Here is a 24,437-nt window from a genome sequence, read left to right on the forward strand (position 1 = left end):
ATGGAGGCCTTCATTGAATCAGGAAACGTAAATATTTTTATGATTAATTATTTTAACCATTTCTTTGACTTCCACTGCCTCCGTTCCAATCTATTTAGCAATCCCAACCACTTGAACCCAATGCGTACATTCGGAATCTGTCCACATCCAAGAATTTTTTTTAAAAAAAAGCTGTACTTCCACAATACTTTCTTCCCTAGGTATCATATTCTTGTATTTATCGTGATTTCATTTTCTATCCAGAAAACTTAATTCGCAGTACCTAAAGAAGAACACCAGATTTGTTTGAGTGTTTCGAACCCACTTTCTTAAAGAACTTTGTGCTTCTTGGCCTCATCCAACCATTACAGTGTACAGTATATTCTTACTATTATATAAAATGAAAAATAAATACATTACTTCTTTTTTTTAAAAAAAAAACATTCGGCGCAATAAAATAACCTTGTGTAAGTAATGGGTTTAATAATTTTCTCTAACATTTTTTGTTTATTAGTCACTCGCGCGGCGTGTTACTATTACAAGAACTTCAAATTTGTAGTTGTTACCTGAGAAATGAAGCAATGAATTCTCAGACATTTTTTAAACTTTAAGACGACTGTAATATTTTATGGTGTTCAAAGAAGTCAGGCTTTTGAAATTGCAGTGCCGATTTGATTATTATGTTAGGCTTATAAGAAGGCAAGGTTAACCCAAGAGCAAGAGTTCCCTTCAGAGATATGAGGAACAAAGAAGGAAGTTAGAAAAATTGCTGCAAAAATCCTAAGAGTTAACCAAATCCTATTCATTTATTTGGTGGACTAATATCTTTAATATGAAAAAAGATGAACGAAATCTCTTATCTCTAGATACATTAAATGGTTAGTGAGATGGAGAATTGCTTCCAAGTTCTGTTACCTAAGTCCATTTGTAGCTCCATGAACGATTGGAAGTCAATCTTAATATGGCTTGACTTTCTAGCGGAATCAATTACAGATTATTCTCTGGGATTAATTTATCATCATTTACAGGAGAATAGTGATCTTTAATCTCCAGTATTTCTTTAACGAATGAATGATGATCTTTAATTAACTTCAATGGCTCTCATTTGTAAATGGTAGCTTGTACTCCATGATTGCAAATCGTAATCAGTCAGGGCCTCCACACCAATTTTTAGATACATATGTCCTTCCTACTCATTAAAAAATTAATTTAATAGCCACGTTTTTGTATTTAAGGGTAACTAGTAAGATGAAATCACACAAAAACCAAGGAACCTTCTAACAGCTGTATTCTCTCCCTACAGACAGCACCTAAGAAGTACCTACACTCCTTAATACAAAATATATATATATATATATACAGGGTGACCAGAGTTATATGCTCCACCCACTTTTTTTTTAAACGGCGGGAAATTTCGAAAAAATAAAAAACCTGTATTTAATCATTTTTAGTCTAGTTTATTTTCAGTGATTGACCCATTTTTTTAAACCCCTGTATCTCGAGATACAGCATCCAACTTTTGTTTTTCAAATGGAACGTTATATTTTTTGTTGCATATTTTTACAGTATTTGAGCTCCTAAAAAAAAAATAAAAAAAATTGAAATCGTTTACGTTTTTCAAAAGTTATGGTAATTTAAAATATGAAAAACAAATTTCAATTTATTGTCAAAATTACCTTATTTTTTTTAAAGAATCTGTTCAAACTGGGCACAATCAATGGATAGGCAAGCCAAAACTCTGGACTCCCACACTTTGGTTGTAGCAGCACTTATGGTGGCGATGTCAAGATCTAGGCAGGCTAGAGTTCGGAAAACGACTTATTTCCCGATATTAAGAAAAATACTAGCTTTACGGCCTTGGAAATATTTTTAGTAGAAAGGGGATGAAAAAATACATAAAATTGACCTATCGCGTGCTCTTCTTTCTCTTTGATAACAAGTTAAAAAAATTGAAATAAGATTAAAAATACCAGATTTTGAAATGACCTAGCACCTTTAATTTTGAAAATATCCAATTGCGGTTTCCGGTTTCTTTCATTACTTTTTATACTCGTTAAAACTGTGTATATAAAAATGGGGGTCCACTGCGAACCCTCACTTTTGGTCGCGCGTCAGCTGCGTATGCGGGCAGGAATCTAAAATCAAGTCACATATTCGGAAACTAGAGGTGACGGGCAACAAATGTTTTCTCTACCATTTTTTGCTCAGATCAACCGTTTAAGCATGAAATGCATTTGAGCCGTCTTAAAATGAACACCCTGTATATAACATATATAAACTTTATTTCAGAGAAGAATAAAAATTAATCTATTCTTTGAAGCTATTAACACTATAAACAAAAATAGATGATTTCTGGGTTATTCGGCTTGGTAATTGATCATAAAAGACCTACTAAGGTCTTGACAGTGTTTAGTAAGAGACATACGAATTAAACAAGAGAAATTTGAAATCTTTTTCAAAAATAAATTTTAATTTGGTAACCTTGAAATACTTTAAAGTTTCAATACCAATATTGCAACGGTAGAATGTATCAAGTATTCATTACCAAGTATTGCAAAAGAAGTACCGCTACGGTATTGCTACAAAAGTATTGGTACATTACGTACATCATTAAAAAAAACTTTGGGACCGTCACATTAAGGAAAGCCAAGTTTCATGTTCCTCTATACAAAGTTAGTATTAGTAGCGTCACATCAGTTGAATCCAAACATTTTTTTACAGAATGACGCAACAGGTAAGGAGTGACTCAGTAGTGAAATCCATAAAAAAGTCTTCCTGAAAACATATTTCGAAAAACCCAATTATTTTTCGTTGTAGAAGGAGGATCACGCGGCTCCTAACCTTTCAATAACTTTGCAACCATTAAAAAAGATTGTACAGGCCTTAGATGTTTGTGCTCCCTAAAATTACAATATCATATAGGGAGGGGATAACTCAGTTGGTAACCGATGGACAAACTAGCCAGCGATTTCAGGTACCGCATCTAGGCGTGCTAACCTTAGATTTTCTCTTTCTAGGAGTCCTACAACTCACCAAACTTGGATGCACTGGTACTACATCTAGTAGAATCTAGTAATAAACTTGGTATTGCCTTCAAGAGATTTCGAGACTGTCGCGGCACTAAGTATAGTTAGATTGTCTTGCTTTCTTTCTAATTCTCTCTGAAAGAGCTTTGCTAAGTCTTTCTTTACATTTAGGAACATTCCGTTTTGGATAGATTTTTATGTATAATTAGGCTGACTTACGTTTGCAACAATTAACCTGCCACTTCTCTTTCCTGCCAAATTTTTATTTAAAAAAAAAATATGGCGAAGATTTACAGTGTAATTATTTAATAATTGTTTATGAGGGATCCTTCTTACCTGGGGACAAACTCCCTTCCAAAAGTGAATACCATCGAGACCCCAAAAAGCCATATCTACATCAAATTTCGAATTGAATTACAATTCATTTATGAAAATCGGTTCACGCGATTGCAGGAACTTCCTCTTAGTAGGCGTAAGGACAGGATGGCACTTTAGAGGGAAGCTTTAACCACTTCTTCGTGCCTTGGTGTGCAGCGTTGAGGCCTCTAAATGAAGCAGAAATCCTAATATATCACGTCTAAGTAGACGGGAATTTATTTTTCCTTTTATTCTGCAATCTTAAGATCAAATTCTGGATCCCCTGTGTATACATTCCACCTCCAGAGGAGTAGCCAGCTATTAATACACTGAAGCGGAAATCTCTATCTTTCCGACTAATTAGACGAGTATTCCTTACTTTTCCTTTAATTTTGCAATTGTTACGCCAAATTCGCGCTACAGTATATGTACATTCCACCTCAGACTAGACTAGAGTTAAAGTTAAACTCAAGGAGAATTCCTTATCCTTAAAATGCGGAGTACCCTGTATGTACAATCCAATTCAAGCCTGAATTTCGAATTACCGATACAAAATAATTGGAAAAATAAGTAATTCTTGACTAGTTTTGTACAAAAGTATTTGATTTCAGATTTAGTGTACAAAAAATTAAGACAAAGGAGGATTGTACGCACAGAGTAATTTGAAGTTACAATTGCAAAATTAATGGAAAAATAGGAAATTCTCTTCTAGTTTGACTTGAATGATTGATATTTCTTTCTTCATTATTTCGCACTCTTATTTTTTCTAGTTCAAAATTTAATTAATAATAATCGATTAAAAGTTCAAAATTACTTTTCTTTATTTCCCCAAATTGTTTCTTGAAATGGATTTTTAAACTTTTCCAATGTATTTTCTCTTAATCGACTTTAAGTTCAAAATTAGCATTCCCCTAATGGGTTTTCTAAGCTTGTTTAATATATTTTTTGATCTTTTCTTTCTAATCGACTGAAAGCTTAAAATTACCTTTCATTTTTTCTCCAAATTGTTTTTTGGAATTGATTTCTGAATCTTCTTAATGTATTAAGAAGATTCTTATGATTCATTTACATTACATGAAAACAAATTCTGATTAGCTGAATTCGTCCTCCAAGTTTTTAAGAAAAGATAAGATTGAGTTTTAGCTGTTTCTGCCGGACTTTCTGCACTTTGATTATTTTTTAAAGTTCCTTTACGGGAACAGTCCTTCCATCATCATCATTATTTTTTGAAATCATTAATTTATGATTTGTGTTTACTAACTTTATCTTAATGTGTAATCTGTTATCTACTTGTTTGTCGACACACCCTGCATCATTAGTTTACTCCTAAATATTTTCTATTTTATTTCCTAAATTCCTAAATACACTCGTATTTACAAAATGACAGCAAATAAATAAATATACTTATAAAAAATTAATAAACTCAGTGAAGGTACAACAAATACAGCGCAGCAAAAATGTTCATAAACTGTAAATTAATAATTCATTTGCGAATTTCAAATGAACACTTTGTTTTAAATGCAGCAAAATTAAATGAAATTCAATGGAATATTAATGCATAAATTTTTAATGTCTAATACATGGGCGTACCCAGAAGAGGGTTTAGAGTTAATTCCGCTCTGGGGAAAATTTATGAAAAAATGTTTCCCAATAATATGCTATTAAAAATTATTTATTTCGATTCATTATAATGCGGACTGCAAAAATCATGAAATTCCAGCTTTAAAGCAAGATTAAATGGCTTGATTCTTCTAGAACTGTGTGAAAACATGAAATCTGTTTGTTTTCTAAACTTAATTGTGTATTCTAAAACTTGGACTCGAGTTTAGATTAGATTAGATTCTATGGGAACTCCAGTGTGATCTGTTTGCGTTCTCTAGTCCTGTTGGTTTTGTTTAAGTCTGGAAGCGCTTCCCTGGGCTATGCTTGAAGGCACGAATTTCTATTCTTCTACAATGAGCCGTACACGCTCTTCATCCTGACAGGAAACACGCTATTAGTGCAGTACTATTTCTTCTTCTTTTTGGCAAATATACATAGGCTATCCTGTGGCATGCCTAACTGATTCATGTTTTTAATGCTTGTAGTGGCCTGTCATCCCGGTCATGTTGAAACTATAATCATAGAAAACGAAGGGCTGAATGCCACGGAATGAGGTAAATTACTGCGACTATTTGAGCGTCCATGCTTTGTGACCTTCAAATACGGTGACATTTTACTATGATGCAAAGTCGCTAAGGTCTCCGACATACTATAGAAACCCTCCCAGGCCAGACATTCTGCTTCTTACTACGCTTTTGCCTAAGCATCCACAAATATAGATTAATACTGATCGAAATGTCCATCCAGGCAAACTCACATTGCCTTGAATTAACTTCCTAGGACTTTTTAGGCCATAAAGACTAGGTCTTCTAATAAAATTACAACTATGGCTCGGATTATTTTTCTCATAAATTCAACTGAATTGTAATTAATCTATTTGAAAGACTGTGGCCAGTTTTGCTAGGCTTAGCTAGATGTAAAACTTGGCAAAGAACAATTAAATTGTTACATAGATAGATTTTCACTTTATTTACATCAAAGTACGAAACATAAGTCATTGATAAACAATGGTAAACCATTTGTCAAGAGTTGAGAAATCTTCTTTACTTACTAGTTAATTTTATTTTAATTTGCAAAATTTGCTCCAAAAAAAGAAACTAAAATACGAAATACCAAACGGAGCTGAAATACTACTCTCTTTAAGTATAAAATAAGTATCCATTATACTCGTAACTACAATTCTCGGAACAAATTCTTGGTATCTTGTTGCTTCCTTAACAATCTACTCCTTTTCTTATTTAATTCCCTGTCATTAAGTATTTGAAATAAAGAATCTTACTCAAATCAAGAAATCAAATAATAAAAGTTGGTTCATCTTCTTTTAAATTGCAGAAGGAATTTAAGTTCAGTTTATCCAAAAAGGGTTTTGAAATTTAAATTAATGAATTCCCCTCTTGCTTTAAAATCCATGCCTTTAGGCTCACTCTAATAATTAATTTCAGTAACATCTAAAGTTTTTTTCTAAACGAGAAGGTACTTGCATTCGATGGACTAACTCACAAATCTTTCCTGAACCTCTGATCGAGTCTTTTATACAAAGTAACTCATCTTAATCACAATGGCTGTTCCTATCTAGCTCAACCCATTACCTACTTGCGAACGCAATCTTTTCGCTTAACCAGAAGACAATAGAAGTTGTAAATACATCAGTTATCCTAAACCTAATACAGCATAGACAGTACTCTCCACAGTTTCAAACTCACGGTGGCACCACTTATTTTCCTGCTGCATGTCCTCTCCTGCGTTTGTTCTTTCTTGGTTGCACCGATTTGCACCATGGTCGTTTGGATATTTCAGGCATCGCGGATGTGTAAAATGCGCCCTTGTTGCCTTTATTGTAGTTTGCCTGCCATTCCTGACAGGCTTGCTTTGTAATCTTACATCTTATATGAGTTTATAATCTTCAATTTCGTCATAGTTGGTGGCCTCCTTTGTAACCTTGTCTACCATTTTGTTGGCTACAACGCCATAGTGTTTCCTTACCCGAACAAAACTTTTATAGATTCCTTCCTCTTTTATTTAGTTGGTTAAATTACCGATTAGAATTTCCGATAGCTTTGATTCTTTGGTTCAGAAGAATGGTTTTGGTCTCGGAAGATATCTGCTTCTTACAAACTGAAAATTCTTCCCTTTTCAAAGTCACTAACCTCCAAGTAGGTTTTGGTAATTTTTGGCACTACAAAATTTTAGTACACAAATTTTTCCTGATATTGTAGAATAAGCAAAAAAAAAAAAATGGATGCTTTCTGAAATGAAAATTGGGCTCTTATGATGTTTCCATTTCACACTATGTTTTCGTCTCATTCAGTCAACAAGTGTAGGTGAAAGAGGAAACATAGTTAAAGTTGAATTTCAGCTAAATCAATCTCTGCTGATGAGTGAACGTTCGAAATCAGCCAGCGATATAATAAATATGCATACTACAACGGATGAAATCAATGATATACAGTACTGCAAATCTAAACATATTTTCAGTATTTCACTAGCAATACTCTTAACAATGTTTCACTTTCATTGCTTAATATCTAGGATTTCCAGCAAAAGTATTTCCAAGCTCATCAACAAAAGTACTTTAGCACTATTAAACCCAAAATCTTGATTAATTTCATTATTAACAAAAATATCAATGATGTGAAACCGGAAGGACAGTTTTCTCTTTATAAAATTATCATACTATCAAGATTAGCAATTTTGTAATTAATGAATAAGTAATGAATGGAACATATTGTGCGATCAAAAAAACAAAATATGTTATCGTGGATAGATTGTACATCATTTATTCTAAAAAATGTAGTAATACAAACATAACCTTGAAACCATTATCAATATTTGTTTATTGAGAAATAACTTTTATCTATCTTCTGCTAAGATGCGATCTATTATTTTGTTATTTATTTAGTTATTTCTCGAAAATTTTATTACTCATTAACCATTAAAAAAAATTTGTCATAAAAAATATTTCTATTGCGTAGAATTTTGTTTATTAAAAAAATTAATATTTACTCAGAGAAGCTAGATATTTACGAGGTGGAATAACTGTTTAGTGTGAGAAATTTAAACAAAATCAGTGAAGATATTTTTCTGAAAATCGCAGAAAATTCAAAATTTCTGCTCGCTAAATAATTTTCCATTCGCTCTTCAGTTAGGTGTGTGTTTAAGGGTGACTTTTTTTTTTTAACAAATTTCAATTTGATCAAACAAATTAAGTTTTGACACAAAAGTTTCGAGAAGGTGATAATGGCCCAATTTTCATTTTAAAAATTATCATTTTTTGCATATTATAAAATTTTATGCAAAATTAGGGCGTTGAAGTTTCGCTATGCCAAGAATTACTAAAACTTTCATGGAGTTAACATTTTCGAAATAGGAAATCACTTTGCCAGAGTTAAGGAAGCAACAAGATACCAATAATTTTTTTCTGAGAACTTAGTTTGTTTTAAAATGGAGACTTATTTTATGCTTAAAGAGAGTAGTGTTTCAGCACCGTTTGGTATTTTATTTTAGTTATTATTATTATTATTTTTTTTTAATGATTTAAGGCGCGTCAACATCTTAGGTTATTGGCGCCCGAAGCTTTTTTCAGTGCACTGCCGGCCTCCGGACAGTGTTCTCTCGTTACAGACAACACTGTCCATCACCGGACAGTGAGCTGTAAGAAGCTCCTAGGAAGAGAAAATCTAAGGGTCAGCTGCTGGATTCGAACCCGGGACTTTCGCGTGGGAGTCCAGTATGCTAACCTCATAGCTAATCCCTTCCCTTATTTTAGTTATTATTATTATTATTATTATTTTTTAATGATTTAAGGCGCGTCAACATCTTAGGTTATTGGCGCCCGGAGCTTTTTTCAGTGCACTGCCGGCCTCCGGACAGTGTTCTCTCGTTACAGACAACACTGTCCATCACCGGACAGTGAGCTGTAAGAAGCTCCTAGGAAGAGAAAATCTAAGGGTTAGTAGCTGGATTCGAACCCGGGACCTCCGCGTGGGAGTCCAGTATGCTAACCGCATAGCTAATCCCTTCCCTTATTATTATTATTATTATTTTTTTTTTTTTGAGCTTTTGTTACTTATTTAGAAAACATATAAAACTGATCAGAAAATCTATAGGATTTGCCTTAAGGGCAGTCAATGCAAAGTCCCTTAGGATATTTCTATTCTTTGATCTGATATTCGATATAAGAACTGTATTTGAATAATTAGCAGTCTGCTTTTCTGTAAAAAAAAAGTTGAAGTTCTCCTGTTTTTTCCTCACAGTACATCAAAGGAGTTAATATAAGATCAATTACAATTAGAAATTTGAATCATTTTGAGACTGCTGCAATCTTCCCGGGCAAACAAATTATAAGTTAACAATTTTTGTTTTTGTTTTTGAGAAATTTGTTTGTAATTAGGTGAAACCCAGATGAAACAAAGTAAGCCTTAGAAGATGCAATTTCCAAGTGGTTATAGTTGTAATTCGGCATCCATTTAAGTTTGTGAGGTGAGTGTACTTTAATTTGGTAATGAAAATTTTAATTTCTGGCTTTGATAGTTCTTTTCGGCCAGTATTTTGTAAATGAATTCAGTGAAAAACGCAATAACTAAAGGTTTTCTAACAGAATGACTTGCAAGCGATGTTATTTTAACAGAGAGAATTTTATATATTTGATAAAAATGCTGGAATGTTCTAGAATTCACGTTAAAACTCGTTATCAGAATTTCCTAGAAAGGTTTAATCCATAACTTTAAAATAAATAAAAAATATTTTTACAAAAAAGATAAAAAAGTAATTTTTTAAAGAAAATGACAATGTATAAGAGTACAATGAACCTACGAGCGGAACGTAGCGTTATCAAAATATGTTGACTAAATAAAGAAGTCCACACAAAAGATATTTTGTTTAAATAAAATAAATTCACTACCTTAGTGAAAGGAGATCTTAAAAAAGCGAAAAACAATGGACGTAAAATTTTTACCTCAACAGTTGAGATGACAATATCTTTCTTTTCAATTTACCTCTAATGTACCCGAATAATATCTTGTTACTTCCAATTCAGTAGGAACGCAGCAATGAAATGTTTCTCATTTAAAACATAAATTTTACATAATTTATTTGACCGTATTTTTAACTTTTACATATCAAAATCAACAATCTACACAACTAACGTCATTGGAACGAGCATTACATTATAGCAATTTTTGTCTATTCAGGGAGAAGACTTTTATGGCGAAGGATGTTCGAAGAATTTAGTTGGTTAAGTTCATTAATATTAGATTAGTTTAAAGGTGTACTTGCAGGAAATAAAACATATTTCATCTTCCCAAAAAATATCAATAATTAACACATATTGCCAACATATATTTCTCTCGACAAAAATTTGTTTTAGGCTTCTTGTATTTTTCAATGAATAAAAATAAAAAATGGTGTTCTAAAAATATTTAAATATTAACTTACCATAAATAGCATGTTAGCGTATACATTATTTCTGTTCATGACATGCAGAAGTTAATTGAATCCTTGTTTTGTCCTCGACAGGTTTATGTATGTGCATTGTATCGTTAAATATAGCAATAGTTTAGAACTATTTAGGTTACTGTTGATACGTATGTCCTCTGAGATAGCTGCAGTTTTACAGGGTTTTCTTTTATAAAAGGTTTACTCTAACTTTCCATCAGAATTATAGTTAGTTCACTGAAAGAATCATATCTTTACTTCAAGACAAAACAGGCTACGCATATTTTGGTAAGAAGTTTTCTTTCCATAAAATGAGAGATGCAAGACTCTTCTAGATTTCTACTACATCAATCATTAATTTATTAAGCTACCATAGAGAGAAAATTCACTTCTTTGGACCACCATTGTGGCCGATTTAAAAGTTTGTGCTGGCTTCCTAAGTGAAATGTTTGATGATATGTTTTGGAATTTGGGGCATACTTTTCTGGTTGATCTATGTATTTCCAGTTTCCAGGTGTTCTAAACTCTTGCGCTTCTTACATGTTCTTTATCATGCTTCACGTGGTCTTTGTACAGCTCACAGGCATGCTAGATTGTGAGCAGAGGTTCCTTTTTTTTTGGTTGCATCGGCCGCTTCATTACGTTAGAATCCCCTGCAGCCATTAAATTCAAAATTATACGAGGTGTGGCTATTAAATAACGAGACTGATACTGCTACAGAAGAACTGTGCATGTGCCAAATCCTAACGACTTTAAGCTGTGCAGAATAAAGCCTTCTCTTTCGATTGCAGCGCCTCACGTGTTTGTAGAGAAATCTGTCTGACCGGAAAGAGGTGTTAGTTTCGTTTTGCCGAAAACATGATACTACACATGTAGTAGAGCAACGAATTGTCGTGAAATGTCACATGAAACTTGGTAAAACCGCTACTAAAACTTATCTTTATTAAAAGAAGTTTATGGCGATGAATGTTTATCACGTGCGCGAGTTTTTGAGTGATTCAAGCGTTTCCAAGATGGCCGAGAAGACGTCGGAGATGATGACGGCCCAGGTCATCCTTCCACGTCCAAAACGGATGAAAATATCGATTATAATTAACCAACATTACTACCGTGAGGTGCTGGCTCAGCTCCGTGAAAGAGTAAGGAAAAAACTACCCGATTTGTGGAAAAACAAGTCATGGGTTCTCCATCAAGACAACGCGCCGGCTCACACTGCATTGTCTGTCAAGACGTTTCTAGCCAAGTACAACATCCCAGTTTTAGGCCATCCGCCTTATTCGCCTGACCTGGCCCCATGTGACTTTTATCTGTTCCCCAAAGTCAAATCTGCATTAAAAGGAACACGATTTCAGTCCGTTGAAACTGTGAAAGAAAAAACTGCACGCGTCATACAGGAGCTCACAGTAAAAGACTTCCAGCACGGTTTCGAACAATGGTAAATTCGCATGGAGCGTTGTAGGAATAGAGGAGGGGTGTATATTGAAGGTGATAATAACTAAATATGTATAAATTTAAAATAAAATGTTTTACAGCAATAATCTCGTTATTTAATAGCCACACCTCGTATTTAATTCTCAAGCACACAACCCTCGTTCCTTTTTTGTTTTTTTGCTCTAAGTAAAGCTCATGGAAGCAGCTGTCTGCAGAAAAGTTGATAGAATCCTTTATTCCTTTCATGTCTGCATGGCCTACTGCTTTCCCGCAGTTATTCTAAAGGAAACGAACTTCTGTACATCCTTTCCGATTGTAAGCGTAGTCAATCGTTCTTCAGTTAGTTCAAAGTTTACTTTTCTGGAGCACCTCTTCTTTATCATCGCCGTAAAGTATTCTAATTTATTTTGTTTTTATTTGTTTTGTTCATGGTACTTTGGGGTAGGTCCTTGTGTGGGAGATAAACAGAATAAGAGAGTGAAACGAGTAGAAATCCTATTTCACCCCCTCGTTTTTTAATCCTTGGATTTTCGCTTTTAATTTTTCTGCCAGCATTAAAAGAGAAGGATAGGTTTCTAAGAGACTAGATTTGCAAGTGTTGATAAACTTGCAAAGGAAGCCACCAATAGTGGGGAAATGGCTAATTATAAATTACCACAAACCGATATCAAGTATATAATTGCAAAAGCAGCGCTACAAAAATGGCAAACAGATTACAGTAATGGTAATAAAGGGAGATTCTATAAAACTATGGCAGATCAGTTATCTAGACAACCATGGTTTGAGGGAACTGTCACTAATAAATGGGTTTTACGACAATAAGCAGGCTGAGAGCGAACCACGCGGTGTGCGGATCGTATCTACACAGGATCAACAAAAGGTCCTCTCCTCTTTGCGTAGATTGCAATGAGGAGGAAAATTTCAAACATATAATAATGATATGTCCACGTTATGTGGTAGAAAGGAAACGAATGTTTGACGATATATACAGGTATTTAGATGCACCATTTCGCTACGAAGACATAATATTCTCCACCAACATCTATGTGCTTAAATCTATAGCAGAGCTAGAAAAGAAATATGAAGATATTTAAAAGTTATAGCCGATTAGAATGAATGCAAGAAAATGATTAGAGGAGGATTACGTGATTTTAATTTCGTTGAAGCTATAAGGATGGCAGAAGCACAGAGTACTGATCCATCCATTAGCTGTAGTTTATGTAAATAGTTGTTAATAGTAGAGGGATGAATGAGTGAAGCGAATGTATTTATATTATAAGTAAGAATGGAGAGTGAGTGATATTCTAGTGATAAGCACCTAGACGATGCTGGCTGTATGGCGGAAGCCAATGCCAAAAAAAAAAAGAAAAAAGAATTGCAATGTCCAGTAAACTCTCTTCTCTCCCAGAAATTATTCTCAAAGTTTGTTACCAGACATTATTACCTCTCCGCAATTCTATCTGCCTGGACGGTGTGTAGTGGTATCTTCTGATTGACCCACACGATATTAGACAACCATTTTGTCATTATGGAGTCGAAATTGACAGAATTAGCTGAATTTGTAAGCATTACATTTCCATGTTAATCGACTATCAAACAATATAACATGCATTTAACGAAGCTTCCTTTAGAAAATATAAAAATCGATAAAAGATAAAGTAGCAGAAATAGCTTTATTGTGAAGAGAAATTGCACGACCTAACAATTGGCATTAAGTGCCTAGAAGTCAGAGTTGTTGACATTCTTAGAAATATCTTCACAATAAAGCTGCAATTAATTAAAATGAAGAAAGAAATGAAATGAAAAATTGTACAAAAGTAATTGCTATTTTATTCTAACCTAAGAATTATGGCTTTAAAAAAACGCCAATATTCTGCTTTCTACTTTACAATATATTGGAGCAAAAAATTTTTAACAATTTCAGTCATATTTTTTTAATCAACTTTGCTGAGCTTTTGGACCTATGGGCATGTGACATCTTTACATCATCAGGGCTGTGAAACATATTTGTCAGTATAGATTTCATTTTACACATTTTTGATATTGACAGTAGTATTGAAATAACGCCAGAAGTATTGATTTGGTGACAGTTTGATAATGACCTAGTTATTTTTCATTATTATGGAGACAATAATATTGTATTTAACTTTGATCGTACCGTTTAGAATATAAAAAACTAAGTATTCATCATAATTATCGATAAAAGGACAGGTCCGAGTACAAATTTTTTATTTTAATATCAAGCACGTAATTCTGTATACAATCTTTCTATTTCTTTGGGCAAGCAGTGTAACATGCAAATTCCCAAAAAAAGTTTAGTTCCATTACAAAAAATAACATTCAGTTTATTTTTATAAAAAGTTCTGAATGCCATAAAATGAGTTTCTAAATATTCTTTATTGTTTGGCGAAATTTATATAAACAATACAACTCTTTATTTTAATACAAATATACATCTAAATATAAAGATTTAATAATAAAACTTACTGTGGTTTATTTCATTTACAATCACAAAGTCGAAAAGTATGTTAAAATTTTCTGTTAGTAGAAGACAAGATAGGTTCTTTAACTTTACTTTCATAAAAATGTATTGAAAGAAACTTGTCCAATTTGGGTACTGGATCCGCGCCTGAAAAGTATTCTGAGATACAACCAACTTAATAAATCAACTTTAAGTTCTTAATGTTTCGATTGTTTTAACAAACTGATACATTTAAGTAACTTTAAAAGTAATTTATTATCACACAATCGAAGACGATTTTGGACACTTTGGATCTCTTGAAATTTCTGACGAATCTTCAATCATGTTGTCTGCCTTCTCTCCAAAAACTTCTCTCTATCCATTCATAATTTTTATTATTAAACACTTTGCCTTAGTTTCAAAACATGTATGAAAAGTGATTAGATAGAATACAAAACGGTTATCAGAAAATCTAAATATTTAACTATTTAATAGTACAATTTAAATATTCGATAAATGTAATGCAATACATTATTATGGGACTTATGAAAAATAAATTCTCTTCAATATGGATACTATTGAAGGAATACATACATATATATATATTTTATTTAAAAGTTTGAAGAAGATATTTTAAGAATGAATCGAATACTGATACAAATTTAATTAATGTTCTGGGTAAAGAAAGAATATTAAAATTATATAAAGCTCTTGGGAAATAGGCAATGTCCGCAACCGCAGAAAGGCTTATACATTCCAAGAAAAGAACATTATTCGCTTCTCTGAACATAGAAGAATACTGCAGGTACATAAAAGTAGCTCGCTCTATAATGGCTTCCTAGAATGAGTTTTAATATTACAGCGTTGTAAGTATCTTTTTTACTTCTTAGCCATCAGCTATTTACAAGCTATACAGATTATTTAGAGATATAAATTTAAAACTGCTGGCACTAAGGTAGAAATAAAAGGTAATAAATATACAGTATACATTTTTAACTTGTTAGAAAGTATGGATTGAGAACTGTAAGCCGTGGAGAGGTACAGGTTCTTGCTTACTTGGTACTCAGTCCCTAAATTTGACCAATTCATGTTTAACAATTAAGAAATCTGAGAATGTCTCTTAACTTTCTCCACAAACACATTTTGAACTTTTAATCACTTTAAATTTAGATAAATCTTATTAGGTTTTTTATTTTTATTAAGAATTTTACAACTTTTACAAAAAATAAAGATAAAATGTACATAAAAATGTGCATTGACTTAGCACACCCATACACTGTATAACATACACTGACTTGATTTCTTAAACAGCGGCTACCATCCGGTGATGACAGTTGCAATAAGCCCTTAAGGAGTGTAGATGAGTGCTACGGCCTTTCTGAATAGCCAACGTCAGGCATTCAGATGGTCGCACGGCTAGCGGTGCCTCAAATGTCTAGGATGGTTCTTGGGAAGAGTTAAGGATGAGAAAGAGCTTGGATAAGTGGGGGAATAGTTTAGAATGAAGTCTCAGGAGACGAGTATGGCTTTGGCGGAAAGGAAGGGAATTACTGAGTCGGTATGGGATGGTGAGGTTTGAGTTGTAAAAGGGATCATTGACTATGGAACGTAGGATTTTGGATAGTAAGGTTAGAATGCGATTAAGGATTGTGCGTTTGACACTCCCGAATACATTTGAATCCATAAATCCATACTGGAGCTAGCAGTATAGTTGTCGTTTGTTTTGTAGTGAGTTTGGAGTGTATGTCTAGTAGTTTCTTTATCATTCTGTATCTGTGATTCAAATAAGTTCGTTTGAGACAGGTATAAGGGTTTTAAATCAATAGTTTGTCCAGGTGGAGTAACAGACTCGAAAAACTACTAGGAAGGAAGTGTGATTGAAATACACTCAACAGCAAAAAAAACCGGACACTTAATATTTTTTATATTAAAAGCTGATTATCAGTAATGTTTTTGTGGGTAATCTGGTTATTACAGAGAATGTAGGGTCTAAGTCCATTGAACTAATCCCTTCAGGATTAGTAGGGCATGAGATAAGACTCAGATGTGGCTATTTGTCTTGAGGCTGCTTTACCTGACAGAACTCTTCTAAACTGTAAGCAGGTTTTCGCACCTTTAAAGATCTTTAATTTATTTACCGCGCCTTTCTGTTATTATTATACGTGATTTTTTTTATTTTGGTCCAGAATAATGGTTCTTTCGAACGTAGACGTAGCCCGTGCTGATGCCTTGGCAAGAGAAGGCCGGAGCGTCCTATCTATCGCAGAATCCCTTGGAGTAGCGAAGTCTGCCATTAATGATGCACTCCGGCGTTTCCGGGAGACTGGCAGTTATAAACAGAGGGCTGGCAGTGGCCGACCAAGGGCCACAACTGAAGTTGACGATCGATTCATCACGCTCTCAGTATTGAGAGACTGCCATTTAACTGCTTCTGAGGTTCGGGACAGGCTTCAAGTGGCGCGAAATACGCGTGTTAGCTCGAACACAGTGCGGCGGAGACTGAGGGAGAGTGGACTGGCCCGCGACAGGGCCCCAACTCCTGGAAAGGCATCGTAGAGAAAGGCGATTATTTGCTGACCAGCATTTTCATTGGACTGTAGAGCAATGGGGAACAGTTTTATTCACAGATGAGTCTCGCTTTGGTCTATAACACTCAGACGATCGAGACAGAGTGTGCAGACGATCAGGGGAGCGATTTGCTCAATGTACTCTTCGCGAGTCACGACCTTTCGAAAGGAAATCAGTTATGGTTTAGGGTGGAATCAATTTCCACGCCCGTACTGAACTGATTTTCATTGATAATGGGGGCTCTGACTGCTCGGAGGTACATTGAGGAAGTGCTCCTAGAGGCTGTGATCCCGTTGGCTCCATTTATTGGTGACCAATTCATTTTGATGCAGGATAATGCTCGCCCACATACCGCCAGAATTGTTGCCGAATACTTGGAGCAAGTGGGAATCACAGTTCTGGACTGGCCTGCACGAACTCCCGATATGAATCCCATAGAACATTTATGGGATAATTTAGGAAGGCGTATTAGACATCGTCATCCTCCTCCAAATTGCTCTTCGTGAAGAATGGGATGCTCTGCCGGTGGCGTACGTCCAAAATTTTATTTCTTCTATGCCTGACAGGATTAGGGCCCTTCGCCGTAGAAGAGGGAGAAATACCCGCTATTAGAACATCCCTTGTCAGAAAACCTGATAAAAATGAAGAATAAAGTTTAAAAAAAAAATATGTTAATTTCTTATTTTTTCTTTATTTTATAATTTTGTGTTAATAATTAATAAAAATTAGTCATTTGTGGCAGATTTTGTGTAAATAACTTATAAATAAACCAATTCTTACCATAAATTAAAAAGATTAACGTATTTAACAAAATTATGAGACCAAATCTGTGTCCGTTTTTTTTTTTGCTGTTGAGTGTATATAGCGGGAAGGATTTTACGGTTTAAATTGAAATAATTTTGCTTGGATTTTTTGATGATTCATCTTTATTCTCCACTTCTGGAGCCAGGGTTTCATAAATTTAAATATATACTACAATTTTATAAAGTAGTCTAACGGTTTAAATTGAAATAATTCTTTAGGCGACACCTAGGGTTTTCAGGAAGAATAGTAGATGGTAATGAGGATATTGGGGATTGGCATGGGTGAGAAGACTGCAGTGGAATTTGTTTATAACTAGATGTAATCAATTTGGAAAGTAAGGGGATACTGAAGTCATTATGGAAGGTAAGGTTAAGACATAAAAATGGAGTTTCGGTGATTCGGCGAAGGATTTAAGAATTGGATGACTGGATGCGATGGATATTGGAAGGTTTGATTCAATCCCACAGTTCAAGCTCCTAACTCCAGTGAATCAGTAGGATACGTTGTAATAATTTGTTATATCTTGTCTTGTCTGGTCTTTTTAGTGTGTTGTGGGGGATTTCAGGTGCGTCAAAAGTCTACATATAATCCCAGATATTATCTCAATCCGTACGGGGATTGAGATTTGGTTGAAGTAGATGGGACCTATTCTTAAAGTAAAAGAGATCCATTGGTGAAACTATGTTTCAAGAGCCGTTAGATGTTTCTGTAGCACTCTCAGCGACAACCGGATCGCTGTATCGCGAAAGAGAGTAGGATTATGTCGGCATATCAGCTGTTATTACAGCGAACATTTATATTAGGTGTAATATTAAAGCTAACTTTCTTTTTAGTACAAATTTTGAGTTTCTAAAAAAAATAAAACTAAATAAATAACAGCAAGCACTAAGAGAAGGTTCATACCAGATTTATGTAAAGTAAGATTCATTTTAGACATGTATTCCATTATTTGTAGATTTCACTTGCATTCAGAAAATGTGAAATCGTTTTCTTCTACATTTCTAAGAAATGCAAAACCAACATTCCTCACTTTCCAGTTAAGAACTGTTACTTCATGGCAATTTCTTGTCATTTTTACACTTTCCCCTTAATGCGAGATTGTTTATCTGTGAAATACGATAAGTAGTAAATTAGTGTCGGCCAGGAAATCTCGTTTCCTTGTGCATTGTTTTATTATAGTTGATCAGAACCGTAATTAATGAAATCTCACCTCATATTTATGGTTGCGGTTGAATGACCCTTAAGTACCATCAAGATGATCTCAAACCACGTCTATTGCATTTCAAAAGTAGTAGAGCATCTTAATGTATTAACCTACATTTCAATTGTTGATATAGCGAAAATACTAATGTAGCATTAGCTGTGTTTTGGTTAGTTACGTACACATTAGGTAATTGTAACCTCATTTATTTTAGAAAAATATAAGAGGTTAAGATGAGTTTTATTTGCTTAATTGCACCAACTGTTGTGCGAAATGAAACCGTGAAAACCTCCAAGGAAAGCATTTTACACAAAATAAACAAAAATAATGTAAGTTTAACCATTTTTCTTTTATTCAACATTAGAGAAAAACAATATAGACATTTAAATAAAGTTGAATATTTTATTTTATTTTTGTCTAAAATTTTATGTCAATGAGTAAATAAGGGCATTGTTGTTATTATATTATTATTAACAATGGCGAGGAAGAAAAGATGTGGAAAGTTTTATATCTTTTTCAAGGATTACAAATTATGAAACAATATGAATGTTGTGAAATTCTGTGCCTATTTATAAAATGTCCATTGCAAAGAAGTAAGTTTAAAAAATGTAAAAAAATGTACATTTGTTACACACTTAAATTAATTAAAATCAGACAAAAAATAATTAAAAAGTTACGAAATTAAATCTCACTGTATAAAAAAAATGAATTTAACTACGCGTATATACACTGAGCAGGTACCTAATTTTTTAAGCAACTTGTCATTTAATATATTAAAACTTATACAAAGAAATAACAAAGTAAATAACTTTATATTTGTTCTTTTCACTTATTTATCTGCTACTGAAATTAAATTTGTATGCCAAAAAGTTTCACAAATTAAACTTTGTTCTCATTTCTGACTCTCAATAAATCATCTGGGGATAGTATATAAAGTCTAAATAATAACCCAGTTGCTTTTCAATTTTAATCAAATAATCGAGTAATCAGCCATTTTTGACAATTTATGGAAATAAATAAAGTAGGGTGAAGGGACCAGTAATTGACTGGGCACCAGTAATTGACATACCAGAAATAAACTTGTATTATAAGGGATATGAGCCGTTTTCAGTGGTGATTCTTTCAATTTCGTTATTGAGAAGCCTTTGGGCAGCAGTTCCAGAAAAATATTAATTATTGGAAGGTTCCTTGGTATCAGTGGAAGGTTATTTGTGTTAAAAGTTCAAAATCAAGGAAAAAACAAGCCGTTGCTAAGGAGGATTGATAAGAAAATAATTTTCCTTTTTTCTTATTTTTCGTTTATTAGTTCATATATTCGTGTGGTTATCAATGTTCTGTTATAATTAGTATTACTTGTAGATTTCATTTATGTAGTTTTTTTCTTAATTATAAGAAGCATTGAGGTTTAAAATGGGGCTGTCAATCACTGGTCCTTGAAACGGCAATCTGCCCAGTAATTGACATACATGTCAATTACTAGTTCTACAGCTTTTTTGTTTGAGACCAGTGATTGACTTCCTGGGAAAATGGTAAGATAGGTTGATAAATTTTATTATAATTAAAAATTCAATCATTGTAAAATAAAATCATTGATAAAAATCGGCAAAATAAATAGTAAAACTTCCAACAAAATATGTTTAAATTAATGAATTAGCAAATGTACGCCTTATTTCAAGAGGGCATGCAGAATGATTATTCTGTAGAGAACAACAATGTATGAACAACAAACTGGAATAATCGTGATCGCCGAACAGCTTCACGAGGCCTACGTGACTAATAAAAACGACGCCCACTTATCGGAGTTGGAAAATCTCTCATTCTCCCTCAGTTTTGGGTCCTAGCCACATGACAAAGAAGAAAGCGAGGAAATGGCTAAACCATAGAATTCCATCAAAGGAAACGGCCAGAGGAAAAATGAAGCTCCCTCAAGAGAAGTACCAGGTGCGAAATCAAACATACGAGTACGTGGAGAGTTGGTGACTTTGTGATGTTACACAATAATAACATAAAAAAGATTGTAAGATCTATTGTATTTACTAATTGACAGACATGTTGACCGAAGACGAATATATAGCATCCCATAGGCTAAATAGGCTAAACTGTATTAAAAAAAAATGAAATCGGTATGAAAACCATTTTTAACCCCCAAAGACGTGAAGGTTGGATCGCCCTGTACTACTTTATGGAGAACGTTACCAATTTAATAAAACCGTTGATTTGTGAGGTTTTCAAATGGCTTGTGATTTCAAGTGGCTAATTATCAATTACGTAAGATATATTATGATGTTCATTTCCTATGTATTCCGAAAGAATGTTTTGTTTTTTCATTCATTTTTTCTTTTATGGTGTGCCTATTTTAGTAACACATATTTTTGTCAATTGGTTACCTAGTTATGTGAATATCAGTGGTTTATTTGTAGGCATGTGTATTTTAATACCTATCCTTTCCAAGTTAAAGAGTCAATATCAGATATATATTTTTTAATCTAGTTTTTTTTTCATTGACGTTTCATTTATTTATTACTGTTACAAATGCGAATGCTTACAACCTGTGGCGGGACGCGATGAACGTGCACACAATGTATAATATACATGTGCCCAAGAGGTAACTCAGTAATAATAAACAATAAAATACTGAATAGATGCAGAAAGTAAGAATGGATTACATTCAGATAGTTTGGTTTCGAAGCAAATGACACTGGCAGCACAGATTGTGGAAAATATTAGCGAAGCGCTCCAAAAGAAGGGAAGCGTAGGAGAAATTTGGTTCACTAGAAAGCACCAACAACTCGAACACAAAGTCGCGTAGTTGCGATCGGTAGCAGCGTTATAGGCGGAATGAATAAAACAAGGATGTGACCACATAGTCTAATCGGAAGTAGAGTTTGGTAAAGTGAGAACCAAAAAAGTTCCCAAAAAAAAAAGGTTTAAGTAACAAAATATTTAGCGGAAACTTGAAAGGATAAGAGAGCGGAAGGGTTGAGAGAAAGAGATAAAAGCGAGCCGACAGACATTGTGTACGATCTAACAAGTATGTTAGCTAATATCAGCTTGGTACTATTGAAAGAAAGGGCTGTTCTTCAAATTACCTGTCTTGGATTGGACTTAATTAAAACTGTCCGGTAGGACAGTTGTGTAAGGGTTGATCGTCAAAAACTGCATAAAAAAGAGTAACGTTGAAAAAATATTAGATTATTTAGGTTTGCCTATTTAAAAACTGATTGTAATTAATTATGAATAAGACCGATTTTTGTTATAAATCCAATTGAAAAAGTGATTTAGGTGATTTAAGTGATTTATTTAGATTTAAAAGTGATTTTGAATGCATACCTTATGTCGTTTCATGAATATATTTGTATGTCAATTACTGGTCCCACCCCATGTCAAACACTGGTTCCACCGAAAATTCGGTATGTCAATTACTGGGTCATTGACATATTTTCAAAAAAAATTATTTTTGGTTGACATAAAGATCGAATTTACTGCTTTTAAAATATTAATAAAATAAAATACATCCTACTGGAGCGGTACAATTTTACAACCTACACCTGGAGCCAAAATAACGGAAGTTATTCTATCTTAAACTCGAATTTTTTCTTAAGCAGTCAATTACTGGTCCCTTCACCCTAACTAGGCATTAGATAAAATGATAGGATTTCATATTCGCCCAGGAGTATAAAGTAACAATTAAAAAAGTAAAAAAAAAAAAACTTTTTGGCTTTATAAGGAATGATGATGACATATGAAAAATTTGGGCACTCAATTGCCGCAATTTATGTAATAAAAGTTTTTTGAAAATTAGAATTTGCACGGAAAAATCGCCAGAAACTTCAAAATTTATACAATAAAATGGCGATTATTCTCAAGCGATTTCCTTCATATTATGAATTGCATTTTAATATTAAATCCATATTAATATTATTACAGTTGCAGTAGACATAGTGTTGTAATTTTTCAGTTTGTGTTTTTAATTTGTACATTATTTTCTTGACTTTTTTTACTGTAATTTTTCCCCCCCTGTATTCGCTTATATTAGACGGCAGGATATGAAATATTGTAGAAGAATATTAATCTTTTTTTTTTTTGTGAATGAATGAATTTACCAAGAAAGGTAAATTATTGCAACTTTGAGTTCTTTTTTTATTTTACTTAATTTTGGCAAGCTTTCTTGAAGATGTCCTTTGTCTCTCGGTAAAAAGACTTTTCAGAAACAAGTAAGCAATAAGAATGAAATTAGCGAAAATTACTTTTCCTTTTTTAAAAAAAAATATTTAGCTACAAAAATTAACTTACCCACAGATAGTCGTTGATTAGAGTGGCTAAAAGTGTGTTCGGTAAAGTAATGTGTACGTAACTTGTTTCTGAAAAGGAAAGCGAAAGAGAGTGATATTTTCCAAAATATTTTAATAAGTGGTTGTGGGAAATTCTTTTATTTTCAAGTGGTTTTTAGACAATGGTCAGTATTAATCACAGGACGTTTTATTTAAGCATCCCTAGGGACCTGTCCGAAAGTTAGCGGCTAACTAACTTCTCTCTCAGCCCTGAGAAGCATTACTGAAGGAATTTTCTACTTTCTTGAGATTCTTCCTTACAATTGCGGCTAGGATTTCCCCTTAAGCTATGTCCACTCATTTAGATCTAACACTTTTCTTTGAAACATTTATCCAGGAAAATATGATTAAGAGCACTTTTTTTAAAAAGAAGTGGGAAGCTTTTCTCTCTAAAATACCCTTTGAGTTCCCATCACTAATATTATTAACAGAGGGTGAAATATGCTGAGGATAACCTGCGGATGGATCCTAGAAATAGGGGGATGTGCGTCTTTTCGGACAGCCAGGCTGCACTGAAGGCTCTTGTTTCCTTCAGAATTACCTCTTCGCTGAACTGAGAATGTAGAAAGGCCTTAGAACTACTGGCTCGGCACAATAAAATTTGGTTGGAATGGGTGCCGGGTCATGTGGGAATTAAGGGGAACGACACAGCTGAACAATTGGCCAGGAATGGAGCCAACACTCCTATCATCGGCCCGGAGCCTGTCCTAGGGATCACCAAAGGCTAGTTCGGGCGGCTCTCATAGATTAGATCTGGAGGAAGCATGAGAAGAACTGGGTGTAAACACAGCAAGCCTATTATGCCGTGGCTGTGTAAGCAAAGAGCCAAAGAGACCCTATGTTTAGGTAGAAATCAGATTACTCTGATTACTAGCCTATTCACGGGGCATGGTAGGTTCAGAAAGCACCTGCTGGCACAATAAGCCTCTTGAGGCTGCAGTGCCGTAGGCCTACACCTACGACGTAGGGCGTTGTTTCCGTCCCGTTTCAAATCTAATCTAATCTAAATATGTTGTCGAGAGAATATGTTAGTTTTTACTATTTCCATTCAAATTACTATACCAATGCTCCGCGTGTAGATCTCCATCTTTGGAATGAAACTTTTTGCAGATGTATTCTATTTGGAACCCTCTTGAATGAAGGCCATGCAGGACATTTCCTTTTAATATGTCATTCCGGATTAGGTCCTGTCACCTACCGCAAAGGATTAAATAGACTACTAAACTTCTGGGTTCAAAGAATTT

The 24,437-nt window shown here is 33.8% G+C and overlaps 1 long non-coding RNA gene across 2 annotated transcripts; it reads right to left on the reverse strand.

Annotated features, from left to right (window-relative positions):
• Positions 1-13,660: 13,660 nt before the first annotated feature.
• On the reverse strand, positions 13,661-21,907 carry LOC141449652 (uncharacterized). 2 transcript variants are annotated; one of them, XR_012455631.1, is made up of 3 exons: positions 18,872-21,907; positions 18,565-18,767; positions 13,661-14,457 (listed from the first exon to the last, which is right to left on the reverse strand). It is a non-coding gene; the product is annotated as an uncharacterized lncRNA (long non-coding RNA). The 2 variants fall into 2 exon arrangements; XR_012455630.1 differs by having other exon boundaries at positions 13,661-14,664.
• Between the last annotated feature and the right edge of the window lie 2,530 nt (positions 21,908-24,437).

This window comes from Rhodnius prolixus, unplaced genomic scaffold (assembly GCF_049639745.1).
Source record: "Rhodnius prolixus isolate KJV_2025 unplaced genomic scaffold, Rpr scaffold_2, whole genome shotgun sequence".
Taxonomy (NCBI): domain Eukaryota; kingdom Metazoa; phylum Arthropoda; class Insecta; order Hemiptera; family Reduviidae; genus Rhodnius; species Rhodnius prolixus.